Below are 26,988 nucleotides of genomic sequence, written 5' to 3'. Positions count from 1 at the left end.
CTCCAAAGCAGAGAACATACACTCTGCAATTTGCTCACGTTCAGGGTACAAGTATGTGTTTATACAGATTTCCCTTGAAGACGTTAAAGGTTATTGTCACAAGGTTTTTCTCACCTCAATTAACCATCGTCCTCAAAAGAACAGGTGGTCGGCCTGTGTGATATTTTGTCCACTGCGCATCCACCGACACCTGCAACCTGTCGGATGGTACGAGCTGGCACTCATGGTGTTCACTCACTCATCTTCTCCTGCTCACATGTCACATGTACAGTAAATTGATCCCAATCTGGATTAAAACAACGTCAAACCTATAACATCATGGCAAGAAAAAGCAATAAGGCACTCGGAACAAATTATCCAAGAAAACAAATTCATCCCCATTTCAGAAACCTGGTGGAACAATATGGCATCAAATGTAATACGTTTCTTGAATACTTACAAATTAAATCTGTAATCCAGGCGAGGTAGAACTACCTTGAACTACCCCCAATGATCAGACAATTACAATACAACTAAAACGTATACAATACAAAATCTTACACAGTATACATTACACAGGACATTAAGTATGTTCAGAAAGAGGTTCTCACAATCAATTGTATATATTCGGAAAAATCTGGTCAAAGGATAAGTGGTGCAGACACACCTGTATTGTTTGAGTTGTGGCAACGTTTGAATAAACGCTTTCATTAAATATTTCCCGTATTTTAAAGTGAAGTAACCGTCAGCCTGCTAATATGAAATGTGAAATTCTGAGCGCACTGTCGGCCAACATCCGCTGCCCTCATTAATGAAGCTGTCCACTCATGTGCTGCACGCGCACACATCACCATTATATTGGCGGAGATAGAAAATGGTCAAAGCCACCTGCACATGCTCCACTCCTAATTGTTTGTCACTGTCAGACTGATCCAAACCATAGATTAGCCAGAGTGCATTGTCAGGACCAATTAAGGAAGGGTCACAGAAGCCCTCTGACGGTGAGTCATTTGGGATCAATAGACGCAAAAACCTTGTCGAGTCATGTGACTATGGGAAAGTCTGGGGTTTGTCAATGCAGTGGGTCCCCGGGCAGATTCAACAGACGTGACAAGGATGTGCGGTGTGAAGACAACGGGAGACGCAGATAAGGGAATACGATTAATTAGATGAGTGAGAATAATCAGTAAGGGAAGGTAAATAGAAAGTATAAAGGAGAAAAATAAGAGCTTATCAAAGGGGTAATGCCGTAAACTCTAGGACAAATACCATTGGTGCTTGATTTCCAAAATCACCTCCGAGTTGGCGTTCAATCCAAGATGGCCGACTTCCTGTTGGGTTCAGAGTGTAGGTCATCATTCACTCTTTTGAATGTCGCAACCGAATAAATGAATGTACCATGTGCGTTAAACCTGACATCAGATCGCACCTAATAGTTTTTTTGCGTCAGGTTTTTAGCCCCTCCTACTTCCAATTTTTTGACGCCCATTCGCCGAACCACTTTCAGACGTTGAGTTGTGGGGTGTGTTCAGGCCCTCAAAAATGCCATTAATTTTTAGGAACAATAACAATAATAAGAAGAGGACATAATGTTCTCAATTGCTATAGTTTCAAGTCTTCCTCAGTGTGATTGACAGCCGTTATCATCCAATAGGAGCCTGGTTGTTGCAGGTGACGCCTGCAAACGTCATGATTCTACATGGCTGCCAATGGCAACGGATGGAAAAACAGATCAGTTTTTCTCCACTTAACCTAAGAAAATCTACACCAACTTAAGTCAGTGGCATCCTAAGAGTGTCTGCAGCGTTATCTGGCCGTTAGATCGCCTATTTTATCTGGAAACTGATATTTGTAAACTCTTCTATACCAAAGTCCATAGCTTTTTTTTGATCACTGGGACACAGTAGCTGCTGGTCCACTGCTGCCTTGTTTGTATGTGTCTCACTTAGTTCAATCTGAATAAAGGTTTTAAAACATCAAAGTCAAACAATAACACATTTAATTGTGATTGTGGCAGCAGTGGATGAACAACAAAAAAACACAAGTTGCTGTTTCAAATCAGATCAGATTTAGTCGTCGCTGGCAAGTTTTCATGAGGCGGCCATTCGTACAACCACTCTTCAAAAAACCTTTAAGGTGAAGTATCGTCCCTCGCTTTTTATTTGTCCATGTTTCGGTGAAAAAAAACCAAAACCGGACAACCGATAAGAGCGAAAGAGCAGCAGTGAATTCAAAGCAGGAAAGAGAACAGATCAGAAATGGAGAAAAATGACCGGATCAAAGTGAAATGGCTCGGTATGGATTTGAAGTGAGGCCTCTTACGTTGTTTCTTTTGCATTTGTAATGTACTTTTAGATCCTTGTCTTTCTCATCAGCCACTCGCCTGAGACTGAAAGTGCTCTCTTTCTGCCTCCCACTGCACATTTCCGTCAACAATTTAATCCCTCTCTTTCTCCTGTTGAGTCATCTTTCTTTGACATACTCAGAGGTTGTCATAATAGCCCTCACCGCTGTCTTCAGGCTCTCTCTCTCTCCATCTGTCCTCAGCCTCTGTCTCTCCGTCCATATCCTCCACTCCTGCTTGTTAAATAGCTAAATGGACAGTGTTGCTGTGCTGGTTAATGGTGGTTGGGATTGAAAGAAATGGAGGTGGACTGAGGACATGGTATAGCTCACAGGGATCTACCAGGAATCTGTATCGTGAACATAAAAATGTATGTTTGCGAATTCTGGATCTTCTGACACTAGGTAGCGGCGTCGTAATTGCAATGTGGGCTATCCACTCGGACTCAGCACCATAATTATTCCACATGTCCGTGCTTTACATCCACTTCAGTGGAAGGAGAACAAAGCTGCTGTTCAAAGATAATTCCAGGCTTGATATACACTGAAAGAGCAGAAGCTTAGCAACATCTAACTGTCAGATAAAGGACACTCATCAGGCAGACAGACAGGATTTCTGGGGGTTCAGTTAATAACTGAGAGAGAAAATTGATCCACTGGAATAATCACTCACTGCTATTTAAGTTCAAAAAGGTTCCTACTATGGCTTATTCAGTTTACACAAGAGTTAGTCAATAATTAAAATATTACATTTCTTTTATTCTACTAGGAGAATAATGTTATTTTTGGAATTCCTCTCCATGAGACACAGTTTAAAAAACCCTGTGATTCGCAATCGTCTCATCCATCCATCCATTGTATCTCGCTTTATCACAGGGGGCGCTGTGCCAATCTCATCCGACATAGTCCCGGGTCTTCTTGCTGCAAAGGCAACCGTTTGGCCGCAATTAGCTCGTATTTGAGAAAGTAAACTGAAACCTCGTGAGGTAAGAAATGGACAGAATCAACGATGGAAAAAGCATGCGTACACCTAAACCTGTTTCCATGTGGACGGCTCCTTAATCCCCAATGACTAAACCAATCAACTAGTTGATATATAGTCCAGCATTCACCACATGTTCCTGCCGGATTGTCTTTGATACCATCGCTCTCTTGCATTGTGGTTTTGTATTTTTGGTTTTTGTAATTTTTTGCCGTTCCCTTGCCGGATTTGTTCGTCTGCTTTTCGACTGCCTTGCTATGTATGACTTTGCTTATTCCCGGTGGATTAAAGTGTTTGGATTTTGGACTCGGCTCTGCCTGTTAATATTCTCTGCACAAGTTATCCGTCTCCCTGGGTGTACGTTACGTTGGGTCGTGTCTGAGACAATAGTCCTCTGCTGTTTGACTGTCATCCAAATGGAATGATGAGGAGGAGAGGATGTGGTGGCGCTAAAGGAAGAGGAGAAGACATGGTGATTAGGACAGAAAAGTGTGAGGCGGCAGAGAGAAGAGGGAAAACCAGCTCCAGATAAGAGTCGGAGACAGTTCGGGACTGTGTGGATGAGGGGAAAGCGATTGCGATATCAAAGAGATTTAACGGAGAGAGAAAAGGTGAGAATAAAATGAAAAAATATATGGTTGCCAAGGACAACAGACTAACGGGGAACATGCAGTCACTCACTCTCAGCCCCACCGCCCTCATTTCAAATGCAGAAATGCATTTCAATGCGTTTGATCCGTCTTCACCTTTAAAGCCTCACTCTCAAAGCATCGCTCGCGATCTGTTAACGCCGCCATTCTCTTTCCCTGCTCCACATCCACATTTGAACCCTGTGTGTGTGTGTGTGTGTGTGTGTTTGTCATCTTCTCCCTCAGCCTTGTCTTTCACAGTCCGTCTGCCTCCTCCTTCACTCTAATGCCAAATCTCCACCCTGCCAGCTGTTTTGGCTCGGCGAGTCTCCCTCAACTCCATTAAGGCCTTTGCACATCAACAGTGACACAGCAGCTTCGGGATATATTTCAGGAAGTCCGTCGGACACTTTGAAGAGTGTTTTTTTTTCCACACACTAAAAAATAAAGGTTTTTGGTCAGCAGCACATTCTGATTCGTAGGTGTCTGCACGGAGCAAGAAACGCTCACACCTCTCAAATAAAAGCTGCGATATTGCTAAACAGAATCCCACTTTCACTGATGTGAAAACTTGAAGGATAACAACTGCTAATAACGTGCAAATAGACAGTAAAACGTGTATTGTGTGCAAAGGCCTTTACTCGCTCTCTTCTTCTCGTACCTGCATGAGAGATTTGGCATTGCTGAGCTAAATCGTTCTTTAATCCCCATTAGTTTGCTCACCAAGAGGAAGATCCTCCTATAAGTCTGTGTTGGGCTTTACACATTTCAGCAGATTGATTCCTATCCACGTAGTTATCCTTGTATCAGAGCAAGAAAAAGCCTGATTAATGTGTCATTTTTGGGCCAAATGATAAATCTGTCATGGTTTGTCAATAGCTATTAATAGTAATAATAATAAGTATTAATATAATAGTTTAAACTATTAACTGTATGATTTTTGTCAATAAGAAATATTAAAACAAACATAACAACTGTATGAATTATCGATTTTTCTTTCTTAATGAATTCCCCAGGGCATCATATTTGACATGTTTAACACATGGCAAAAACGTTTTCCTCCATATCAACCAAGATCATGTCAAATTTGTGTAATTGGACCAAAGGGATTTTTCCCTCTTTGGGTGAAGTGTCTAAGTGTCACCTCATGAGGAGAAGAAAACCCCCATAAAGCCTCCGTTTTGTTCCAGTTAATTATCCGTTTTCAGGAGTACAGACAGGACCACCCTGTGCCACTTAACAGCCAATTAGAACGGCGGTAAATACAGAGCCACTGATGTGCTGTGAAGCGATTGGCTGACAGTTAAGGGAAATCAAGCAGTGGTGACTTTGGTGTTTTAGAGAAAAGAAAAAAAAAACTTTGACGAAATAAAACTGTGAATTTTAATTGTTAGCAACTTCTTTCTCTCGTCAAAGTGACGTGTTCCTCTGCGACTGCAGCTGTTGCAGAGGCACAAACTGCTTTTGTTTTGCACTCATGTGGACTTAATGCCTTGTCTCTTCTTGGTGAATTATTCAAAAGCACCGTTTTTTTTGTTTGGTCAGGTTAACAGGCTCCTCTTCCTTCTTACTTCTGCCTTTTTTCCCCTCATTGATCAACAGACTCCATTTTCCTTTCCCACCCGTGTCCTTCTCTGTCCGCCCTCTGTGCCGTCCCTCGATATCTTATCACTTCTCTGGCCTTTTCTGTCTCTTGATGGATTGTGGCCTCAGGCTGACTGTTGGCCACTGCAGAGGATCAAAACATCATTTTCACCCCTTTGTTGTGGCCTGAATCCACACGAGGGTTGGGCTTAAAAAATGGCTGAATGGTGGTGTATACCTTCAACAGTATATCCCATTGAGTTACCATAATAACAACCCACTCACACAGACGCTCATTAACAAACACAACTGTTGCAGACTGCTCAGCGGATTACGCGTCCCTGCTTTAGTCAGGTTTCCTGTCCATGTGTTCATGTGCACTTTCAGTAACATGTAATAAACATGGTGACATTGTTGCATCTTTAATCACCAGTGAATTCACTCTCTACTTGAAACAATTAGATAAAGAAATCACATATTTATTGGTGTTAATATAGTGACAGATAAATTAAAACATGAGTGCGGTTAAAGTCGCTGTAATAGTGATGAGAAATATCACTCCTGACTTTGTCACCCAACAGGAAAATGTACCAAATCTGCATGATTAAAAAAAGTTTCTAAGTGTTTTAAAAATTGTGTTTTTAAATCATGTAAAATTCATCTGCGCACACACACACACACACACACACACACACACACACACACACACATGTTTGTATAGCATTCATAGTGGGACTAACCTTTACCCAAACACCAACCTTAACATAATTCTAACCCTAAAACCAGGTCTTAACCCCGAAAGAGCCATTTTTGGGGGTGTCAGAAACAAAATTTCCTTTGGTAACATGTAGGGAAGCCCCATTTTCACCATTTTGGTTGTAGTTTAATATCATATATTGCACATAAACTAGTTAGCAACAATGCAATAAGCACAACCACACAAACATGCTCAGCAGACATTTTTATTGGATAAAACTTGTCCATCTTAACCTGAATGGTTCAATGTGTGTTAGAGCCATAGAAAATATAAGGTTTATGTTTGCATTTTTTGTGCTTAACCTATTTTGCTTTAATTTATAATAATTAATCAATTAATGTTTATTCCGTTAGATAAGTTTTATTATGCTCTTATTTTGTCCTGCTATCACAAACTGGTACTGCCGTAAAGCACAGCTTGTGGTAGTAAACTGCAGTAAATGAGCCATGTGGGCACCTGTCGGCATCTCTGCATCTAATTAAGTTATCGGAGCAGGACGGGAGCAACAATTTTCTGACCGTAGCTGTCATTTAGGCATTAAAAAACTTATTTTTTCCTGTCAATTAGTTTGAGGTGACAGACCTTATACCAAGAATTTTGCTTGACAACTTTTATTTTGTGTTCAATGTGGAGTGACAACAAATCGCTGCACTTTCTTTTACATCGCCTCGTTTCCTTCTTGGATTTTCTTTGGAGTTTATTGCCTCACGAAAAGCACGAGTACAGAAGCTTTACGTCCTGCAAGAGCGGCAAACAGGTTGCCACTTCAATGTGCCTCAGACTCCTTTAAATTCACTAAAACTACTTGCACACTTTCTGTGTGCAGATATAAGCTCCTCTAATTCTTATTCCAGCTCTAGAGGAGAGTCCTCTCTACTGAATAGATTTTAAAAAGAAATCAGTCTGGAAAACTCGGACCAGGATCAGCACTGTTCGCTTTTCTTCTCATTTCTTCCCTTTACTCCCTTTAGTCTGTGATCTGACCACATCTGACCGCTTCTAAGTACAGGCGTAAACACACACGAGGACGGATTGTTTTTCCGATCCGTGAAACCACCGTTTTTTTTTTTTTTTACGCCTGTCAAAGACGACTTCTTCCCCTCCTTGGAAACAGACAATAGTGTTAGTTCACGTGTGGCTAACGTTGTTGTTGACATGGTGACGTAAGAAGGACCAGCGACCGGATCCTGATGTGGACGCCGGGGAGGCATGTTAACACCAGGTGTAAACCCATTCTAATACCAGGTGTAAAGGAGTCTTGATTTGTCGTCTTTGTGAGAATTTCTCAGTCTTTGTTGTTCATTTTCCGTCTTTTCAACTAAACCAAGCAGTGCTTTAATCATCACCCACTTCATTTTATCTTTCCCCCTCCTTGTGCTGCTCCTTCCGCCCACTCTGTGCTCTAACTGCCCGGCTCCTGCCACCTCCACACACGCTCCAGACCAGCATCTCTGTGAGGTTATAGACAGCAACCTCCTGTTTCTGACATTTAATTTTATTTCTCCCTCCATCTGTCGAGCTGAGCACGCCTCTTACCCCCCCCTCCCCCCCTCCCCCCTCATCTTGACTCTCTCCTCTTGCACAGAACACTGCATCCGACCCTCTCACATCTAACCTTTACTTAAAGCCCGGGGATTTTCACGTAGATGGAGGGAAAAAGGTGTAAAGAAAGGAAAGAGGTTTCTCGAAAAGCGGCTGTGTCTCCGCCCCTTTGATACCAGATGAGCTGGCAGCGTCTCGTACCCTGACATTTCACTGTGCCCTGCTTTGCCAAGCAGATGCATGTGTGTGTCTGCGGGGCGTGTTTATATGATGTGGGACGGTGGGAATTATTCCATACTAGGTGCAGTTCTCTCTAGTTAATTATTTCTATCGCCAGTAGGGACAAAATTGATGCCCTCCTCCTGCAAGTACTTAATGCCATGTTCCCTAAAATCTCTGCAGCATGAGAGCCGACGACTGCGGGAGCAATCATTTCAGAAATGGATCCGTGACTATACGTGCACAAAACCTCATCCACTGGACCAAAGTCAGGCTTTTTCCACCACTAATTAACTAAAATAAGTTATAATAGCTGTTTCTTCTCATAATCTTTTTTTAATGATAAAAGATATGATAATAATCCTTTGTTTTTAAAGACTTAACTTGGGTGGTTTGGTGGTGACACCTGCATGTAGTCAGATTCCATCATTTCAATAATTCTTAACTTTACTGTTTAATTGTACTAAACTTTGACTGTTTTATATATTTATATATATATATATATATATATATATATACATATATATATATATATATATACATATATATATATATATCAGTGTTTTTCACCAAGTTGAGTCACATGACCTGGAAAATGTGACTTTAAAATGTGATTGGAAACGTCAAACCATCACCATTATGTTATTAGAATAGAATAGAATGCCCTATTATAACCACTCTTTCCCTAACCCTAACCAGGGATGAGTCAATATTTAGTGAGATTAGATTCTGATCAGCGTCTGCAGTTTCAAATGTTCATGGAAATTTGGATCGTCCACACCCACACACACACACACACACACACACACACACACACACTGTGTGGAGTGATAATAGCAATAAACTGTAATGTGAGTTTTATCTTCTGAAGTTTGATTTCCTTAATTCCATTCCAAACGTGTTTGAAAAGCACTTTAAAAGAACCACAGTCGACCAAAATGCTGTACATAAGATTTCCTTGCCTCCTTCGGTCTCAGTCATGATTATTATTGTTTATTTTTCCTGTGCAAGAGAACATTTAGTGTTTTTGTAAACAGCAGTGGTCGAAACTTTGTCACTTTCGGACTCGACAGGACATTTTAGAATGTGGTCCACTTACCTCTTTTTTTGTCTCTTTCAATATTTAATCTCCATATTTTGTGAGTCATTTCATCTTCGTAGGTTTCAGTCTCTTCAGGCCGTGAACAATCTCGTCTTTCTCTGTTTGCCAGTCAAACACAGACATGGTCGCGGCAAACATAATTAATCAGGTATTGAATTTGCTCATGAATATGAGGAAGTGTCTGACCAAACACGATTTTTCAACCAGGAAGAGGCCACTTGGTATGCGCGCCTAATCAAGGTTGTCTGGCTAATTTAGGTTTTGCATTGATTCAGTCTTTATCTCCATCTCCCTGCATGACCCGAGTGTAATTTAAAGTCTTATTAACACGTAAACACCCGCCTGTCTTTTCTATCTCTTTTCCAGTTCTGCGTCTGAGAAGCGTCAAGAGAAGCGTCTGCTGGGTGAACGGCCTCGTTTCCCTGCCTCAGCTCCCTGGCGCGGGGAAATCCGGATCTCACAACAACACCACAACCTGAAACCACAATTTCACACTGTTGCTTGGGCAAAATATAGCGAAGGACACCTGAAACAAACACCTTTGTGTTAAAATTCTGTGAAGAAATCAGTGGCACTCGCACTCGCAGGTCAGGAGGAGGAGGAGGAGGAGGTGTCCTCGTCTGGGCAGGACTTCTTTTCTCTGCCGTCGTGTGGAGTTCCACCTATCCACGCAGTTAAAGGTGAGTGAGTCAATTCATGGTGCTCACTCCGCTCTGAAAACCTCATACATTCTGGGGCAGATCAGCTGTCATTTCACCTCCTATTCAATTCTACCGAGGCATTGAGTTTCTAATAAGTCCAGCACTCAGCGCCGGGTTTGACAGGGCAGCCAGCTGAAGCTGATGGCTCTCCCACAGAAGCTCTTTTTAGCGAGAGCCCTTGACAATGCCCAGTGGCATTTTAGGCTGAAAAGGCAGTGGTATGTGAAGTTCTTTTTTTTTTAATGGTATCTATGACCAATTCAGGCAAAAGTAGTTTGGTTGGAAAAGTAGAATTCCTGTTGCCATGGCAGCAGGTGCTGATCCCTGTTCTGGAATGTTCAGAATGTTCAAAATCTTAGATTTTATAAATTCTTTGGGTTCTGTCAGTTGAGCTGAAACACTGCTGATAATATTCGACACAGCAGCGTCCGGGTCAAGTTTTGCTTCATCATGTTCGTCAGCAGTGGCCTACATATCGGGGTTATTTTGGTTTGGGTTTTGCACTTCCTCTCCGATTCTGTCCCACTTTGCACTTGACAGATGTGCAGCTCTCAGCGTCTGGTGTGGAGGAAGTTACTGGGTTAAAATGACAGACGTTGTCCTACTTACCTCCTAGCAGCAGGAGGAGGAAGAAACTGGGTTGTATTTATTTATATGACTGTTGTTTTTATTTTGTTCATAAAAAAAAAAACCATCTTCTCCCTTTTATTGTCCTCCACACGATTACAGTGCTTAACAAATGAATTAGACCACCACCCAAAGTCACAGCTGCCCTGAATATAACAGCATTGTTTCTGTAATGGTTAATACACCAATATGTAGAAGCTCTTTAACCAAAATGATATTTTTAATGCTAAGATATAATTATTATTGTTATCCATGGATTGTCAAATTTACTGTTTTACAAAAAAAGCCAGAAAAAATAGTAAAGCATGTTATTATGTCTTGATTAAGATGTCAAATTATAGTTATTTACTTGCTTTCCTGAACAGAAAAACTAGTTTTAGTGGTTGAACATTATACTTGATTAATTTGAGCATACAAATGTGAATTCAGTTTGTTATTTTTTAGTTTTAAACAAGTTTTTTGAAAGATTCCTAAAATATTCACATTTTTAAGACAGGTGTAGTCTAATTAAAATAATTTCCAAAGAATTTCAGATGCCTAAGATTCATATATTTTATATACATACGCAATATTTTACACCTCTAGCACACATGTAGTACAGTAGTAGTAGTATTGTGTTGAGTTTCATCCCTGGTTGAATTGCAGCATTTTGGGATGCACGCTCTTTGTCCTCAGCCCCTCCCACCACACGAGCATGAACGGATGCAAACACTGTATGACCGATGACCTCAGACAGTCTTCTGACATGTGCTTTATTAACTCTCTTAAAGACTCCCTATTCATTTTTTCCCCCAGTAGTTTTCCGTCATATGCATTTGTGACCAGTGCTGGAACAGTGACCTTTCCACTGAAGGGACGTTTATACGCAGCTGCTTAGTAGAATATTAGTGCAATAGGAGGTGTCTTCTCTTCTGAACTTCCACCCTGATTGGTCAAAGTCTCCCACCACTGGTCAGATTTCAGAAACAGAGTCCAGAGGAGGTGCACGTCTACTTCTTATCACAAAGAACATGGTGCCAATATGGATATAAAATCACTTAGTTTCTAAAAGCTGTGATAATCGTAATCAGTGAGTATGCACTGGAATTGATGCGTATGCAATTGAAATGCATAATAATAATTTTTTAAATGGTAAATTGCATAAAATGTTAATTATGACAGCCCTCCATATTAATCTCTAGTCTTCAGGTAGCTCTCAGTCTCAAAAAGGTCGGTGACCCCTGCTCTAGATAATTACTCACAAACCATTATTGTATCTTGGGATCTTGTGTAAAATGTTGGAAATTCTCTTAATCATCATAATTATGTGTGTATATATATATATATATGTATGTATATATATATATATATATATATATATATATATATATATATATATATATATATATATATATGAACAGTATGTATATCGTGGGTTCCTGTGCCCTCACCATGGCTAATGTTCCAGCAATAATATTCCAATTTTACAGCAATTAAGCTGCATGAACATAGGGTTTCAATTAACACGGCCTGTTCCAAAAAAACAAAAACCTAACAAAAAGGTTTGAGTCCACATGCAGTCAGTGCTTCAGGTCTTGTAATCTGAGTTCTGAAAAATCAGGATTCAAGTCCTGCCTCTCACACTCCAGTGAGAGGCTGTGAACTACATTTCAAGTGAAAGTTCGGAAAAGTGTTTTTCCTTCCTGGTGAGAACAGGACGTGCAGCACAAGTGGAATAAAGGACTAAATCCTGATCAGCTCATCTGGCTCTCAGCTCCATTTAGAATTCTATACGTCCCTCCACGCCAGTTCCTGATTGAAGCCCCCTTTGTTAATCTCATGACACTCATTTCCTTGCTTCATATCGTTTCCCACAAAGCACGATGATCTCGAGGCTTACACAGTAAGCACCTGCATAATGACTGTTAAGCTTTGTGTTCTGTCAGCGATACTTGTCCAACCATTCCTTTTACCCAGTTACTGTATATAAAGATGGAAAGAGCGTGTGCACCGTCTGTCACGCTACACAAATGAAGCCGTGTTGCTGCCATGTTGTGCTGGCGACACTAATTTAGATTTTAGGAGACTGGAGAGTTGGAAATTGGCTTTCAGATCTACTATAGCGACTAATGTCAGCGTCCAACTCTGATATCAGCTGACATTGGACCATGGACAACAGTGAATGCTACATCTAGGCGTCCTTCATTTTCCTAAGAGGAAAACAAGCATGTATGATGTTTTTTAACCTCCCCTATGACGGCCAACTCACTGCAACTGGAAACCATGGAAACCAATAAATGTAATAGTTAGGAAAGGTTAGTCAAGCTTTGGCAACAACATGGTGTTACTATTGAAGAATACACTGTAAAAGACAATGATTAAGAGATTCAAATGATTCATACTTTAGATTATGTGAATTTTGTCCTGAAGGTACAAACAATGAATTTCCGGTCATGGCTGTAACAATGTCAGCAAGAGGAGTTTATTTGGAAGCATCCATGCCTCCATCTTCTACTGCCAGAGGGTCGTGGGGGGCGCTGGTGCCAATCCCAGCTGACATAGTCGATCACATATAGAGACAAAGAACCGTCCACTCTCACACCTACAGCAAAGGTAGTCACCAAATTGCCTAATGCCCAAATCTACCTGTTTTTGGATTGTTGGATGAAACAGGAGATGCTTTATAAATCTGTTCATGAACTTTTTTTATTCAGCCTACGCGATATCTCCATGACTTCTACTGTACATCTTACTAACTTGATGTCCCAGACGTCGTATAACAAGTTCAAGCACATTGCTAGTCCACAAACCCTTTTTTTCCTCCACCTGAAAACTTATTATTCGTCCTTCTTCTTCTAAATTAGCAACTTACATTCCTGCGCACAAACCTAACAACTCTGTATAGGCCAGCTGAAACGGGCAACTCACAAAGGCCTTTGTGTAACCCTGGCACCCATAATTTGTCTACACAGTGTTCCTCATTATTTCTGTGTTGAACCTAACCTAACTGGGGCAAATGACAAGGCCAGACATCTTGACCTGACATCTCTCCCTTCTTCCCCTTTTCTCCAAAACCTTAGATATACCATAACTCTGGGATTGACTGACAGACTGATGGAGGATTGTCTCAGTTCTCCTCAGATAAAGCTTTTCAACTTAGCCCATCTCTGACTCCAGAAACTCCAATCCTTGGTCGTCTCACCTGATAATCAAATCTCTTCAGTCACTCAGTCTTTTGTCAGTTTCATGTAAACATCTTCTTTGATAACAGTATTTAACTCGGTTACCTTTACTGAGATCAGGCGGCAAAGCTGAAGGGAATCCTCATCTCATCAAACGAGAGTCATGCACTTCTGTGTTTTTTAATGGACCACATGAATAATATAACAACATGTATTCTTACAATCTTAGCCATTATGCTGATGAAGGCCCAGATTTATTGTGTCATTAAACTGGTGGCGTCAATCCGGTTCCTGTCGGTTACAATCATGTCATGTGTGGCTCCATCTTGTCACTTTGCAAATGTGTCGCCGTGAACCTGACGTGACTTGATTAAATGGTTAAACCTCCCACAGGCAGAGGTTAGTTTACTCAGTTTTCACCTTGAGCCGCACATAACAAATCATCAATTATCAGCATGAACACGTTGGTCTGCAGTCTATGAATGTGTGTGTGTGTGAGTCTATGAAGGGTGCGTAGCTTTGCCATAAATATGTAATTCTTTTTTTCTAGGACATTGATTTCATTTGATATCATATAAAAATATTATTTTAAGGTGTTAAAATTGTAGTTGATATAACATTGATAGTCCAGGAAACCATTTATCCACTTTCTCCACGTTTCTCTCCATTTTCAGTCTTTATTTGTGATACACACTCGTGTTTTGGTGCCGTTGTTTATCTCCACTTTCATCTGAATAGACTTGAGATGAAGACACGGTTTAAGGACACAGGATGTAAGGATATAAGCGAAGACAATCCAACGACTCGTCTCCTCTGCTTTTGAGTGCTTTTTCTTCATGTGCACTGGTTATTGGCGAAGTATTGATTTTGTCATTTTGGATCCATCCGTTCACACTGCGAGTCATGATACACTGCAAAAAACTGTGTTGCATGCTTTGCTTTAACAGCTTATGTAAAAGTTGGACACACTGTTATGGTTTGCTGGCGAACCAGTTTATTGAATAGACTGTGCTTGCAAATCAGCTTACATCTCATTAAGGAATCAATGGTCTCAATCAGTAGTTCCAGGTCTGTGATTAGTTAATTTTGTAAATAATATTTCCATTTAAAGGAAAATGGACAATAAAGCACGACATGAGTGCACATCATGTGACAGCTGCTGTGGTGCGGTAGGTTCCTGGTCGAGTCTCAATCTGTAAAAAAACAGGCTTCAAAGCTGGAGGTTGTTGTGCAGCTGGAAGGCAATGTCTATCTTTTTTTTTTGTATATATGATCTTTGTTTCAAAAGGCAGCGTCTGAAGAAACATTGTCCAGGCTTTGATTTTTAGGCAGGGTGGACAATAAAGCCCTCAGGAGACGATGATGCCTCCATACCGTGATCCGTCCAAATTTTCCTCCCCATGCTGGCAGTCTTAAGTCTTAAGTGCCATCTTCTACAATGGCTTTACAAACACAGGAAGAGACGCTGGGATGCCAGGCACTCCCCACGCATCCTTCCTTCCCACTTATACACACACAGAATGACACAGACACACTTGTCACGGGCCAAACACCATCAGGAGACCCCGCTTGCTTGGCTGGCTCCCTCTTCCCACCCCTTCACCCGGGATGTTCCCTTCTCTTCCGGCACCTTGTGGTGGAGCCCAGGTGGAACTCGGAGGGGCTTTCCTAGTTCAGCAACCCTGCAATCGACCCACACATCCTGGGTACCCTGCCGTCGGTGCGGAGCCTGCTGGGAGGGAGCGGTAAGTCGGCGAGGAGGGAGGCAGAGCCGTGCACATTAGCCATGCTAATCTCATTAGTGTGGCCATGATTGAATCCTGTAGGAATCTGCCACTGCTGCCCAGAGAGACTTAGGAGCTCATCTATTATTAAAGGGTTTGCTCTGTTGAGGTCCTGGAAGTAAAGATAGGGGGAAAAAGCAGGTTGAGAAAGAGGAAGAGAGACATCCTGAAGACAGATTTGCCATCCTGTATGAACACACAGCTGAGGTATAGTCACAGAGCTGAATTAATGACAATGCAATATGCTGACTCATCGGGTTTATTATTGCAAAAAAAGCAAGAGCTGCATAATACGAGATCTTCTGAATGACAATTTAACGGGTTCTCGGTATGAAAGAGAAATATGCTAAAGAGGAAGATTAAACACACACACTAGAAATTAGGATGATGGTGACAGAGATGGAGGAATAGCAGGATTGGTCAAGGCTACACCTTTTTTTACCAAATCACATATTTGCTCAACACACAAAACCACATAATATTTATTTCATGAACTGGTGGAAAAAAAATATCTGAACTTCAAAATCAGAAAGTGCAAAACAAAGCAGTCTTTCAGTTATTCATAATTGGTCCAAATTTAACTATCCACACTATACACACAATAATTTGCAAGGAAATTGTTAATGTTCATTTTAAATACTGTGCAGTTACTTGAAGCTTACTTAGAGTTTTTTAATTTTATGACCACATTTACAATACTTTCAGGGGCGCGCAGTTTAGAAATCCCTGATTTAATTCATGTTTTATTTGTGCTTGAAATGTTTAATGTGCCGTGTTTTCTGTAAATGACATTGAATGGCCCGTGTGAATGATAAATATGCTTTGTCTTGCAACACATTAGCGTGGATATTAAACTCATAACCTGTGCTATTACTCAACTAATCAATAAATCAACTTTATTTGTATTGATATGACAGCTTGTTATCAGGGCAGCACATGTGAGAAAACATGGTGGTTCATTGTTGTTGTTATTCCTCTGTTTGGTCTGTCTGAACAGAAACAGTAATGTTTTTTGTTTTTTTTGCTGTTTCCTGAATTTTATTCAGTATTCAAAATGGAAAGTAGGAAAGTCCACAGCTGAGTGGAAGCATCTCCTCCACACGTATCCTGCTACAAGCTCATAAATCTCCCTCCCAGTGACAGTTTTAGCCCAGTGAAATGTTAGCGCTTGTCCTCCTCCTTGGGCGGGCTTGTTATGCAGGCACAACATTCATTCATTCATTCATCTTCTACCACTTTATTCTCCACAACCCCGGTTATGTCAGCAGGGATTGGGGTGCTGTTACTGTAGATACTGTAGGGTGAAAGGCGGGGTCACACCATGTGATGGACAGGTTGCCAGTCCATCACAGGGTCACATAGAGACAAACAACCATTCAATCACGGTAAATTTAGCGTGTCCAATTTGCCTGAATCTCTAAATCTGCTGGTTTTGGACTGAGGGAGGAAACCCCCAGACACAATGTTGAATTTTATTTGATATTTCACTAGTTTTCCATAAAGCTGATTCTGTCTCTTCTGTCATTTTGCTGGCTGAGCTGCAGCACCAAAAACAGGACGTAGTCTTCCGATTTGCTGGTTGAAGCTAAACAGGAAGTAAGAATTATATTGAATAAAAAAAAATAAAAAATATAAAGCCTTTGTTTGAATATAAGTCAGTAAGGAAAATGTATCTACTTCTTGCTTGAATTGCAACCTGTGGAATCATCTGTCTCTATCACATGTTTTAGCTCTTCTTCAATAGAAAACAATGTCACAATGTTTAAATTATCCCCTATTTAGACTATTTCCTCTAGTCAATAAGTCAATAAGTACTTGCCATCCGCGATGTATTACCTCCTGTACTGATGACAACTGGCTGCTGGATAGAACACTGTGTCTGTGTCTGTGTAAAATGAATGAACAGTGAGAACTAGAGTCGGGTTGTTTAGAGCAGCAGCGTCTCTAATTGCTCAGACACGGCAGCAGCAGCTCACCTCAACAAGTGCGACAAATAGCATGCTCAGCCCAAATTAAACAACGTGAAATTGCCAAAGCAAACAAATCAGGAAAGAATGGGAGCGTGACTTAATGTAAACATGGCTAAGCCGCAGGCAATTCAATTACACTGTAAAAAAAAAAAGAGAGTGAAATTTAAGAGGGAAAAGTTGGAAATGTTCTGGTCGGAGTTTACACCAATGTCACATTCAGAAGAACATGAAAACAAGGGCTTCAGATTCAGCTGTGATTCAGCTGTGAATTCAGGCCGACTGGGAACAAATGAAGTGAGAGACTAAAAGGACCCGTCTCTCTTTTCATGGCTTTAATCTTGGCCACGTAACAGCGTGTGACCTTTTACAGCCTCCCGTGTGGATCCACACCACAAGACACTTGTGAAGCTTCACGACTCGTCCTTGTGAACTTGTGACTGCCCAAACGAAACCTTCCTCCTTTCTCATCCTTCCTTCACACCCACACACAGTGTTGTCATCATGGAAAACATCTTCTGTCATGGGTTCACCCTGTTTTCTTTTAAACTACATCTTTCCTTACGCAAACCTTCATATCTTCTCTCAAGCCCCATCCTGTCCTTCCCCCTCATTCTCTGCATCTCCATGACGACTCCCTCCTTTTTGCTGCTGCTCCAGTGCCTCCTAACCCTTTACTTTTAGACTCATTGTCTAAGCAGCCTGTTATGGTTCATTGGTGTCAGCCTCGATTCCTGGTACAACTCTGTGTTTTTTTTGTTTTACTCCGAGGAGGAATTTAGTGTTCCTTCTGTTTGTTGTGATGGATCTCATGAAAGACTAAAAAGGCACAGTCTCTTGCCAAGAGCACGTAATGGCATAAACCTTGCTTACCTTTATTCCGATGTGGCTTTTGCTCCCTTGCATTAGAGTCCTGCACCGACGGGTGACCCACACAAAGGGAACAAAAAATCTATTTGATTTTCATTATAAAACTCATTTCGAGATCTGCATTGTGAAATAAATCGCTCTTACCAAGCCAAAGTGACTTTTATTTTGAAAGTCAGTTGCCACTGACAGTGACGAAGGGAAATAAGACAGCTTGCATGGCGCCACTGCGTTGTTATTTTTACTTTTTCATTTTCATTATACGTCTTTTGATCTCTTAGAGGCTTTTTATTATATTTTGGGAACGCACATGGCGTGTTGTGTTTTTGTTTTTTTTATTGTCGGCCAAATGTGTATTGATATTGAAATGTGTGAGTAACTGAAGCACGTCAGTATGTGACGCGGTGTGTTTTTTATCACAGTCATAGGTCGGATCACTTTTATTAACGGTATACGGGCCGGTGCAGTATCGATTCAGGCATAGTGACAGTTAATGGGTCGGAGATTAAGAGGTATGGGCACAAGCAGGTTTGGACCATCTAGGTTTCTCCCTTGTATATCACATACAAGAGTCCTTCTACCTCCCTTTCTTCTCATATATCAATCCAGGTGTTATTATGTTGGCAGGAAAAGCTCCTGAAAAGTGAACGGTACCAGTGCTGGTTTCAATGGATATACACTTTAAATCCAGTAAACTTTTTGAACCTTGCATTTCCCCATCTTTCAAACTGTTAAAAAGATCCATTTTATTCTTATTTCTATTTTATTTCATCTCACTTCACTTCTGGTTTGATTTTCTTGCCATTCTTCCACTTCCCTTTCCTGTTCTGCACCATTGCCATATCTAGCTCACTGTTTACGTGTGTATCTGTGTTGTAACATCACAAACACCTCACCCTCCAAATCGCTCCGATGCTAAAAGCATGTGAAACAAGCCACGGATGAGTGGCCCCAGGTGGACTGGTGCCACTCTGTCCAACAGACCCCTCTCACATCTGATTTCCTCCCTTTCGTCTCACTGCTCATCTTTTTTTCATTTTCTTTCATTTCTTTAGCCTCCAATTTCCTGACTCCATCACCCCGTCCCACTTTACATTGTCTGTTGTCATTTACATCACTTTGTCACACGGATGACCTTTCATCGTGTCCCACACTGTCTTTCATCATTCCACCTTTCCTTCTGATTTCCTCCCCCTCTCTCTCTCTCTCTGTCTGTCTGTCTGTTTCTATTTGTGTCTCTGTCTCAGGTGTTTTTGGTGATATCGTTCGTCCTTTGTGTTGTTATCTCTCAGAGGTCAGTGCAGGTCTCCCCGCCCGGGTCACAGACCCACTGTTTTGGTCACGGTGGTGAGGAATTCAAGCCTCCAGTCATGTTAAACTCAGCCTGCCAAACCTTTGGTTTTGTTAAAGATAAAAAAAAAGAAATGTCTCTTCTCCCTTTTCCTTTGCTTTGGTTCCAGATTTGTGATGTGCGATGACATTTGAGAAATCACAAGACACAGCGAGTGCTGTCATTTTTCTTCCTGTCTGTGTCTTCACCTCGGTGTCACTTTTTTCCAAAATAAAACACATTTCTTTAACTGTGATTTGTTTTTATGCTCTAAATACACTGAAATCTCTAAGATATTATTTCATTAGAAAAGAAAGTCTTTGGAGACTAAGTTTCTCGACAGTAATTTGGAAAGCTGTCTCCCCTTTTGTTTTTAAGCTGTCTTATCTCAGTTATAAACAAACTGGATGACGGGTTTTTGTGTTTCACCATCTAGTGCCATTTTGAATGTTTTCAACCAGACCTTCCATTCCAGTATAGCTGCAATTTCTTGCCTGGAATTGACCCCCAATTGTACGTCCTTGTACAAATGGGGGACTGTCTTCTTTGTGGTCTCTTTTGACCAAAAACAAGAGTGTTCCACCAACTACACTTGAAATTGTTAAGCTGCAGGGAGCATGCACAGTCAGCACGCACGGGCTCAAAATGTGGAGGCGCTTGCATTGGTCCACAAAAGGTTTGCACTCACTTCCCACTGAGAGGGACCGTAGTGGACCTTTCAATAATTTGAAACATGCTGAACAGTCAAGTAGAGACTATGCACTAGGCCGCCCTGTAGGGGTGCAATCCAAGCTCTCGTGGACAAGATCGTTCTCTCCCCATTGCAACTGTTTCAGTCAGACAGACCACACTCCAACCTGAGCAACTCTTGCTATGAATTCAGGCCTGACAGACGCTGCTCTGCTAAACGGACATGTACTGTATGTGTGAGTGCCTCTTTGACCAAAGTGAGGCAGTGGCCACATTGTATTGATCCACGAATGTTCTAATGGCAACCGTACAATTCTGATCAAGTTCTGAACAAGAACACTCAGAGAGCTGAGACCTTTGAATGCTTTGTCACCGGCGTTTTACATATCGACACCTGAAATGTTAACATTTTGATCCACAGAAGACTTTCTGTATATCTGTATATAACGAGTTGGTTAGGACCCAAGAGCAGGCAGGTGAGGAACTATTAGGGCTAGGTGATGATACGATTACGATATACAGTACATCGCGATAGACAGTTCAGCAATATCAATAGGAAAAATGTTCGATAAAGTCACTCAACTTCGTTAAAAACAAACAAAGTGCTAGAAAAATGGACTAAGCAGGTTTGGTTGCATGAACAATCTCAGTCCCTCCATCGTAACCAAGTAGTTGCTAATCTGGATTACACGCCTCAACATCATCTGCTGCTACATGTGGAGATACACAGGCCGCCCTGTTGAGGTACTCTGCAACAGTGCCGTATATCACAAATCCAAGGACACGATCAATAATTATCGATCAATATGAATTATTTATATTGTGATATGCTGTTCAGCCGTGTCGCCCCGCCCTTGGAGCTATTACCATTTATATATGTTATAAATAGATAGATATTATAGCTGTTACCATCTTATATAAACAGGAAAGATGTTGCTGAGATTTTCATCAGTGGGTAGATTCTTGTCTTAAGATGACTTGGTTGATCAACTAGCCATCACAAATATATATATATATATATATATATAATACTAATTCAGACTGATCCATCAAACTGTAGACAGGGAGTTGCCAACAGGAGGACTTTGTGGTAATGATGGTTAAACAATGGTTGAGACAATAGCCGGTAAATATAGAAAACAACGTAACCTGTCACTCACTGCAACGTACAAACGAGTTTGTGAACAGAACCTGTCAATTTGACATCAAAGACCAGGTACAATAATTAGAAAGGGTAAAAATGTCAGTCCTCACTCTCTCAGGGAACGTCCTACACAGACACACCTGTCACTGTTAGTTTTACAAAGTTAAATCACTAATATTGGCGCAGGCGAGAATGTCACAATTTGAAATAATAACAGTAAACACAGGGAATTCTGTGTGGACGCACTTTGAAGACCTTTGTGGCTCTTCAATTTGTCAGAGGTCTGTGCTGTGGGCTTTATGGGGTGTACATGTTTTTTTATTATTATTATTTTTTTATGATTCACACAAATGAAAACTGACAGCGACTTTCATAAGAGCCACGCCAACGGGAGCTTACGTCAAGAAGCAAAGGATAAATTGAGCGAAAGGGAATATATAGCAAATACCTGAGCGAATGATGCAAGATTAGACCCATTCCGTCCACCATGTAGGAAGCATCTGATTTAAAAAAGGACTGTGCATAGAAATGTGTTCTTTCACCTTATTATTTTTCTCTCCTTTTTCCTCATCCTCAGTTTCTCGTTCCTCCTTCACCTGCTTCATCTTTTCCCCTCTTCTCTCAGACTGGACACTGATATATTCATTCAGCCAGGTATTAAATCACATCAACATAATGATTCACCCCAAGTGTTCTCCTTCTCTTCCTCTGTAATCTCTTCTTATCGCATTTCAGAGAGAACTCATGATTCATATGAGAGCGACCAATTTATTCCGCGTCTTCCGTTCCCCTCTTCTGGCTCTTTCATATGTGTTTCGTATTTATTTTCCATTGTGAATATTAAGTCACTCATTGGGAGTATGAGCTCAAAGTGTGTGCCGTCGTAACACCTGCGAGAAGACATATAATATGCCGTTAATAATTTAGTAGGGAATTTGGGGCGTGTCGAGCAGAAGGCAATCAGGGGGTCACACTGAGGCAAACACAACGTGCCTCTGCATTGAAAATCACATTCTTCATACTGGAGGTGTTGTTTCCATGCAGCATGCTTGTGCTACCTCGCTCTGCATGAGCATGTCAGTGCCTCTGGCCTGGTTCATGCTTAGTTCATGTCCACATGAACAAAGAGAGTGAGCTATGGTCTGTGTAACGCGAACGCCGCCCATGGAGTCCAACATGGCGCTGACTACACATGTAGTCAAGAGAAACAGAAGGCTCGGGGGGGAGGAGCATTTCCTCACTCGATAAAACAGTCTACACCTGAATCAAAACAAAACACTAGTAGTGATCACCCAGTCAAACTGAAATAAGAAATTCAGTACATTGCAATCATCATATCAGAGAATATTATTATAGACACACTTGTTGTTCGTAATAACAACGACCACATTATTATTCACGTGACTTTTCCAGAATCTGAAGCGATGACTTCCCATCATGCAGAGCCTCGATGGTGTACTCTGCTCGGAGATTTCAAAGTAATCCCCCGGACGACGTTGCAAAAGTCATCCTCTTTTTATTCATGGGGCCATTATTTCCTAAAGTCGGGGGAAGAGGTGTTGGCGATGTTGAGTTGTAGAAAGACTCCTACAGGCAGTCATAAATTCAGTAATGGCGGTGGGTTATTGCATAACTTCCCCCTCCTCAGATTCCCCCATTGTATTCTTAAATTGAAAATGGCAAACCTGGTCCATTATATCTGTCTCTGCTGTTCTTTATGTCCTGTTTTTTACCTTTTTAATGCCCCGTATCGTCTTGGAGCGTTTCACTTGCTCCTTTCTTTCCTGGAGTCGCTCAGGGTCACAAGCATCCAGAGAGAGAGAGAGAGAGAGAGACTGATGTACAGTAGGCACGAAGCGTGGATGCTGAGGGATGATGGAGACGCAAGTTATGTGTGCAGAACTTGTGTGTTTCTTTTACATTCAGTCAGTGATGGACAGATCAGATATGCCAAGGGGTCGTTATCTCTATTAGTAGATAGAATCTTGTTTATTTCCTACCCAATGACCAGCCGCCAAAACTGCCGTACCTTTCTACAGTCCCACTTTCTATTTTACATTTGGGGCACAGTGGAGATGAATTAGGGCTGAATTTATGATGTTAAGAAGGGAGATATATGATGCCCTGTGTAGGAGCTTTGGTTGCATCGCTCTCACTCGGTTACAAACACTCAGTTTTCACGTTTTTTGCTTCTCTTCCAAGTATCACTCCAGCCATCGTCTGTTATCCTAACACTGAGTTACTTTTAAACCCGTATTTTAAGTAGGAATCCTGATATTGGCTACTCATGTGACTCTTCTTCTTCTACTGTCTCCTCCTGGGGCCTTTTTTGCTCTCCAAAGACGTTTGTAAAATTATTGACATACCATATCACGTGACCGAGACAAGCATTTTTTTTCCAAAATAAAAGATCTCTGATAATTAATAAAATATTTTTTATATTCAGTCATGTGGGCACGGTACTAAATCACCCACAGCTCACTACCGGTCCGGAACCACTAAAGTAGAGCTGCAGGCTTCGGGAGATTTGCTCATATTTGCATATTTCAGTGATGTCAGTGGTCAGCCTTTAAAAGAAATGACATTTCGCCGAAACATCATGCAGTGCACGAGGTTTGCACTTAATCGTGCGGAGATACAACTAAACATTTCTCCATCAGAGCTCAAGCAGTACTGCACATTACTGGAGAACAAAATGTTTTACAGCGACTAAGGAAAACAGGCAGAAAACAGGTGGTGGAGGAGGAAGACAAAGCTGCTAATGTAAATAAAACTGTGTTTGAGAAACAGTTGTGAAGATTGTTCACCAAGTGTGCGGCGGATGCTGCCCCGAGACTCGGCAGGCTGTCACAGTCGGGCTGTGTTTGACTTATCTGGCTCTGTTAAACCCAGCAGTGATGATCTGAGCATGTACGCAATGGCGGCAGTTTTTAATTGTCGGCCAATCACAGGCAAGAAATTTAAATGAACAACACGTCGTATGCAATGATCAGTTAAAATCATCTTCATTTTCTTCCAATGGATTTCTGATTATCAGGAATAATAACAGAACCATCCAAGGTCAACAGGCTCTTGTCCTCTCCAGTCCAGTGTAAAGGGAAAAACTGATCGGGCTAAATAACTTCAAATCCAAACTGCAATTTGAAACAAAGGCTCTTTTTTATCAGATAATAATAATTATAAAATAAACTTTAAAAAAAAAAAAAAAAAATCCTATTATTGTACAATAATTTATGCAACTTAAAAAAACACAACACAACTTTCAGGATACAGACTACATTTCCCACAACCCTTAGGTGTGATATCAATGACCCTGATGTAAACACTATGCACAAACTAAAATACACTGCAGAAGCATTCCATTGACCACAATTCAAGAAAAGAGATTGCAGTTGTTGATGTTATGGCATGTGTGGATTTTGCGTTAAATTAAATGTTTTATGTGTACAATTCAGGTTGTAGCTGCTCAGCTTTGTTCCAGGCTTAAAGCTCTGAAAGTGAAAGTAATAATAATACAACTGCAAACAAATCAGCTAGTTCCAGTGCGCGTTAACCAAACACCTGAGGGCAGCTGTTCTGAGTAACTACAAATATAACTAACGTGATTGTAATAAAAAAAAAAGAAATAAAGGGAACACAAGAGGCAATGTTAAATTACCCTGTATAATGTAATACTGTTAATTCTGGATTAAAAATGAATTAACAGAGAATTCTCTGGGGCTACTGTGGTGGAATATTAGTTCCCCAGCCTGAAGAATTACAGAAAGTTAATATCAACCAGTAATATTACATTAATAATTGATAACCTCAGTCCACCAACCATTTAATAGTTGTTAATGAGTTAGTGTTTGCTGTGAAGGCTTTAAACTACTTTGATATTAGATAATCATTCCACATATTGTTATTGTAACCTTTCACTCTCAGTCGTTCCAGTGTCGATTGACACTGAGCCGCTGCCTCCTGACTCAGGTGTTTACTGAACACTTTGGAACGACGCGTGCTCCCGACGGAATCAAAGAGGCGCCGTGTTCTTGTGTTGCTCCTGTCGCTCCCACGCTGCTGCAGCCCGGGGACCTGATTTCCCCCCTCAGCCAGCGGCTCCTTTTTAGCTCACAGATAAGTCAGAAATAATCTATGCCACATAAAACCAAACAGCCTGAACTCATTTGTCAGCAGATGAGTCAGTCAGCCTCTGATTCATGTCTACACAGTCTGACGTAATTAGTGTCAGCGTGTGCCAGCTAAAAAGTACCTGCTGACCTTTTCCAGACAACTGTAGTCAGAACAAGAGAGCGCGGTGTATGGGACTGACAGAACCACCATGTAGAGCTTGTTACTTACACACACACACATAGTGCATACACAAACTCACCAAGCACTTTATTAGGAATGTATTATGGCCTTCCTCTGCTCTGGAGTCTGAGAGTGCACAAGATGTTTTTAAGATTTGTTTTTAAATCCTGGTCCATGCAGATCTGCACCAAAGAAAGTGCATAGTTAGTGTGTAGCTGTTCAATTAAACTCATTAGTTAGTCTTATTCCATATTCTACAGGTGTCTTTGACTCCAGGGCTGCAGGATCCAGTTTTGACACAACTGCTCATCAACTATTTTGATAATCGATTCATCGGTTCTAAGCTTTTGTCATGATTAAAACAAAGATTTCCGATTGTTTACGCTTCTTAAATGTGAGTATTTTCGTCATTCATTTGCTCTGGATAACAAAGAAATCATTAAAAGTACATTTGAGAACATCATCATTTCCAGGTTTGATGAACACCGATCAACATTTTTTAAGGTTTTCTGATATTTTATGGACCAACGTATAATCGAGAAAATAATTGCAGCTCTATCATCAACTATATTGAATTATATTATTATCTATAGTAGTAGTAGTAGTAATTCAGTTGTTACTTTGTGACTCCACTGTTTGAAATCCTTTGTTCACATTCACCTAACCAACGCAAAGGTATCTCTTGATGCCGCTCTAGACGCGGAAATCATGAGTTGTAGGAAAAAGCAACGGTTTCTGTCAAAGGACTCCCACGAGGGGAAAAGAGTGGATTACAAAGCAACCCAGTTTCCTGCTGGGAAAGGCTGTCTAACAGCGAGATAAAGAAGTCAATGTATTCTTGAGATTACGCTGATGTAGATTTTGTCGGGCAAGCTCTTCAGGTTTCTAAAATAAGGACTTTTTTTTTTACAAGAAAATCTGGCCAGTTCTGTGTTGTGTTGTTTGTTGACTTCACCACAATATCAATCTGCTTACTGCTCATCTTCAGCTGCTTTGTCTGTTGCTTTGGTCATGCCATGCTACTATAGCAGAAGAGGTGGTTACTGATTGGTCACTCTAAAATAAAAGCTTAAAAGTCACGTATATTGATGCTGAGTGGGTACGAGAATCTGATGAAATCTGGTAGAAATACAATTTGCCGCCTTAGGAATACAAAACATTAACAAACGATAAGAAAACTGACTTTGTTACATCGTCCAATTTTATTTTAATAAAAAAAACTCAAATAAACTTAACCTAGCTGTACATTTAAATGTAAAAAAACATGGAAAATTATTATTATTTCTG

At 40.9% G+C, this 26,988-nt stretch overlaps 1 protein-coding gene across 1 annotated transcript in view; it reads left to right on the top strand.

The window, feature by feature from the left end:
- Positions 1-26,988, top strand: part of LOC131467583 (protein phosphatase 1 regulatory subunit 29-like) — a 228,848-nt gene that overhangs the window by 68,325 nt on the left and 133,535 nt on the right. Inside the window, exon 2 of the mRNA XM_058641573.1 lies at positions 9,504-9,817. The gene's annotated coding sequence lies outside the window, so the exon portion shown is untranslated. The remainder of the gene's footprint in view (positions 1-9,503; positions 9,818-26,988) is intronic.

The sequence above is a fragment of the Solea solea genome, chromosome 10 (genome assembly GCF_958295425.1).
Source record: "Solea solea chromosome 10, fSolSol10.1, whole genome shotgun sequence".
Taxonomy (NCBI): domain Eukaryota; kingdom Metazoa; phylum Chordata; class Actinopteri; order Pleuronectiformes; family Soleidae; genus Solea; species Solea solea.
Note: the sequence above shows the minus strand (reverse complement) of the source record. Positions and strands in the feature narration are given on the sequence as shown.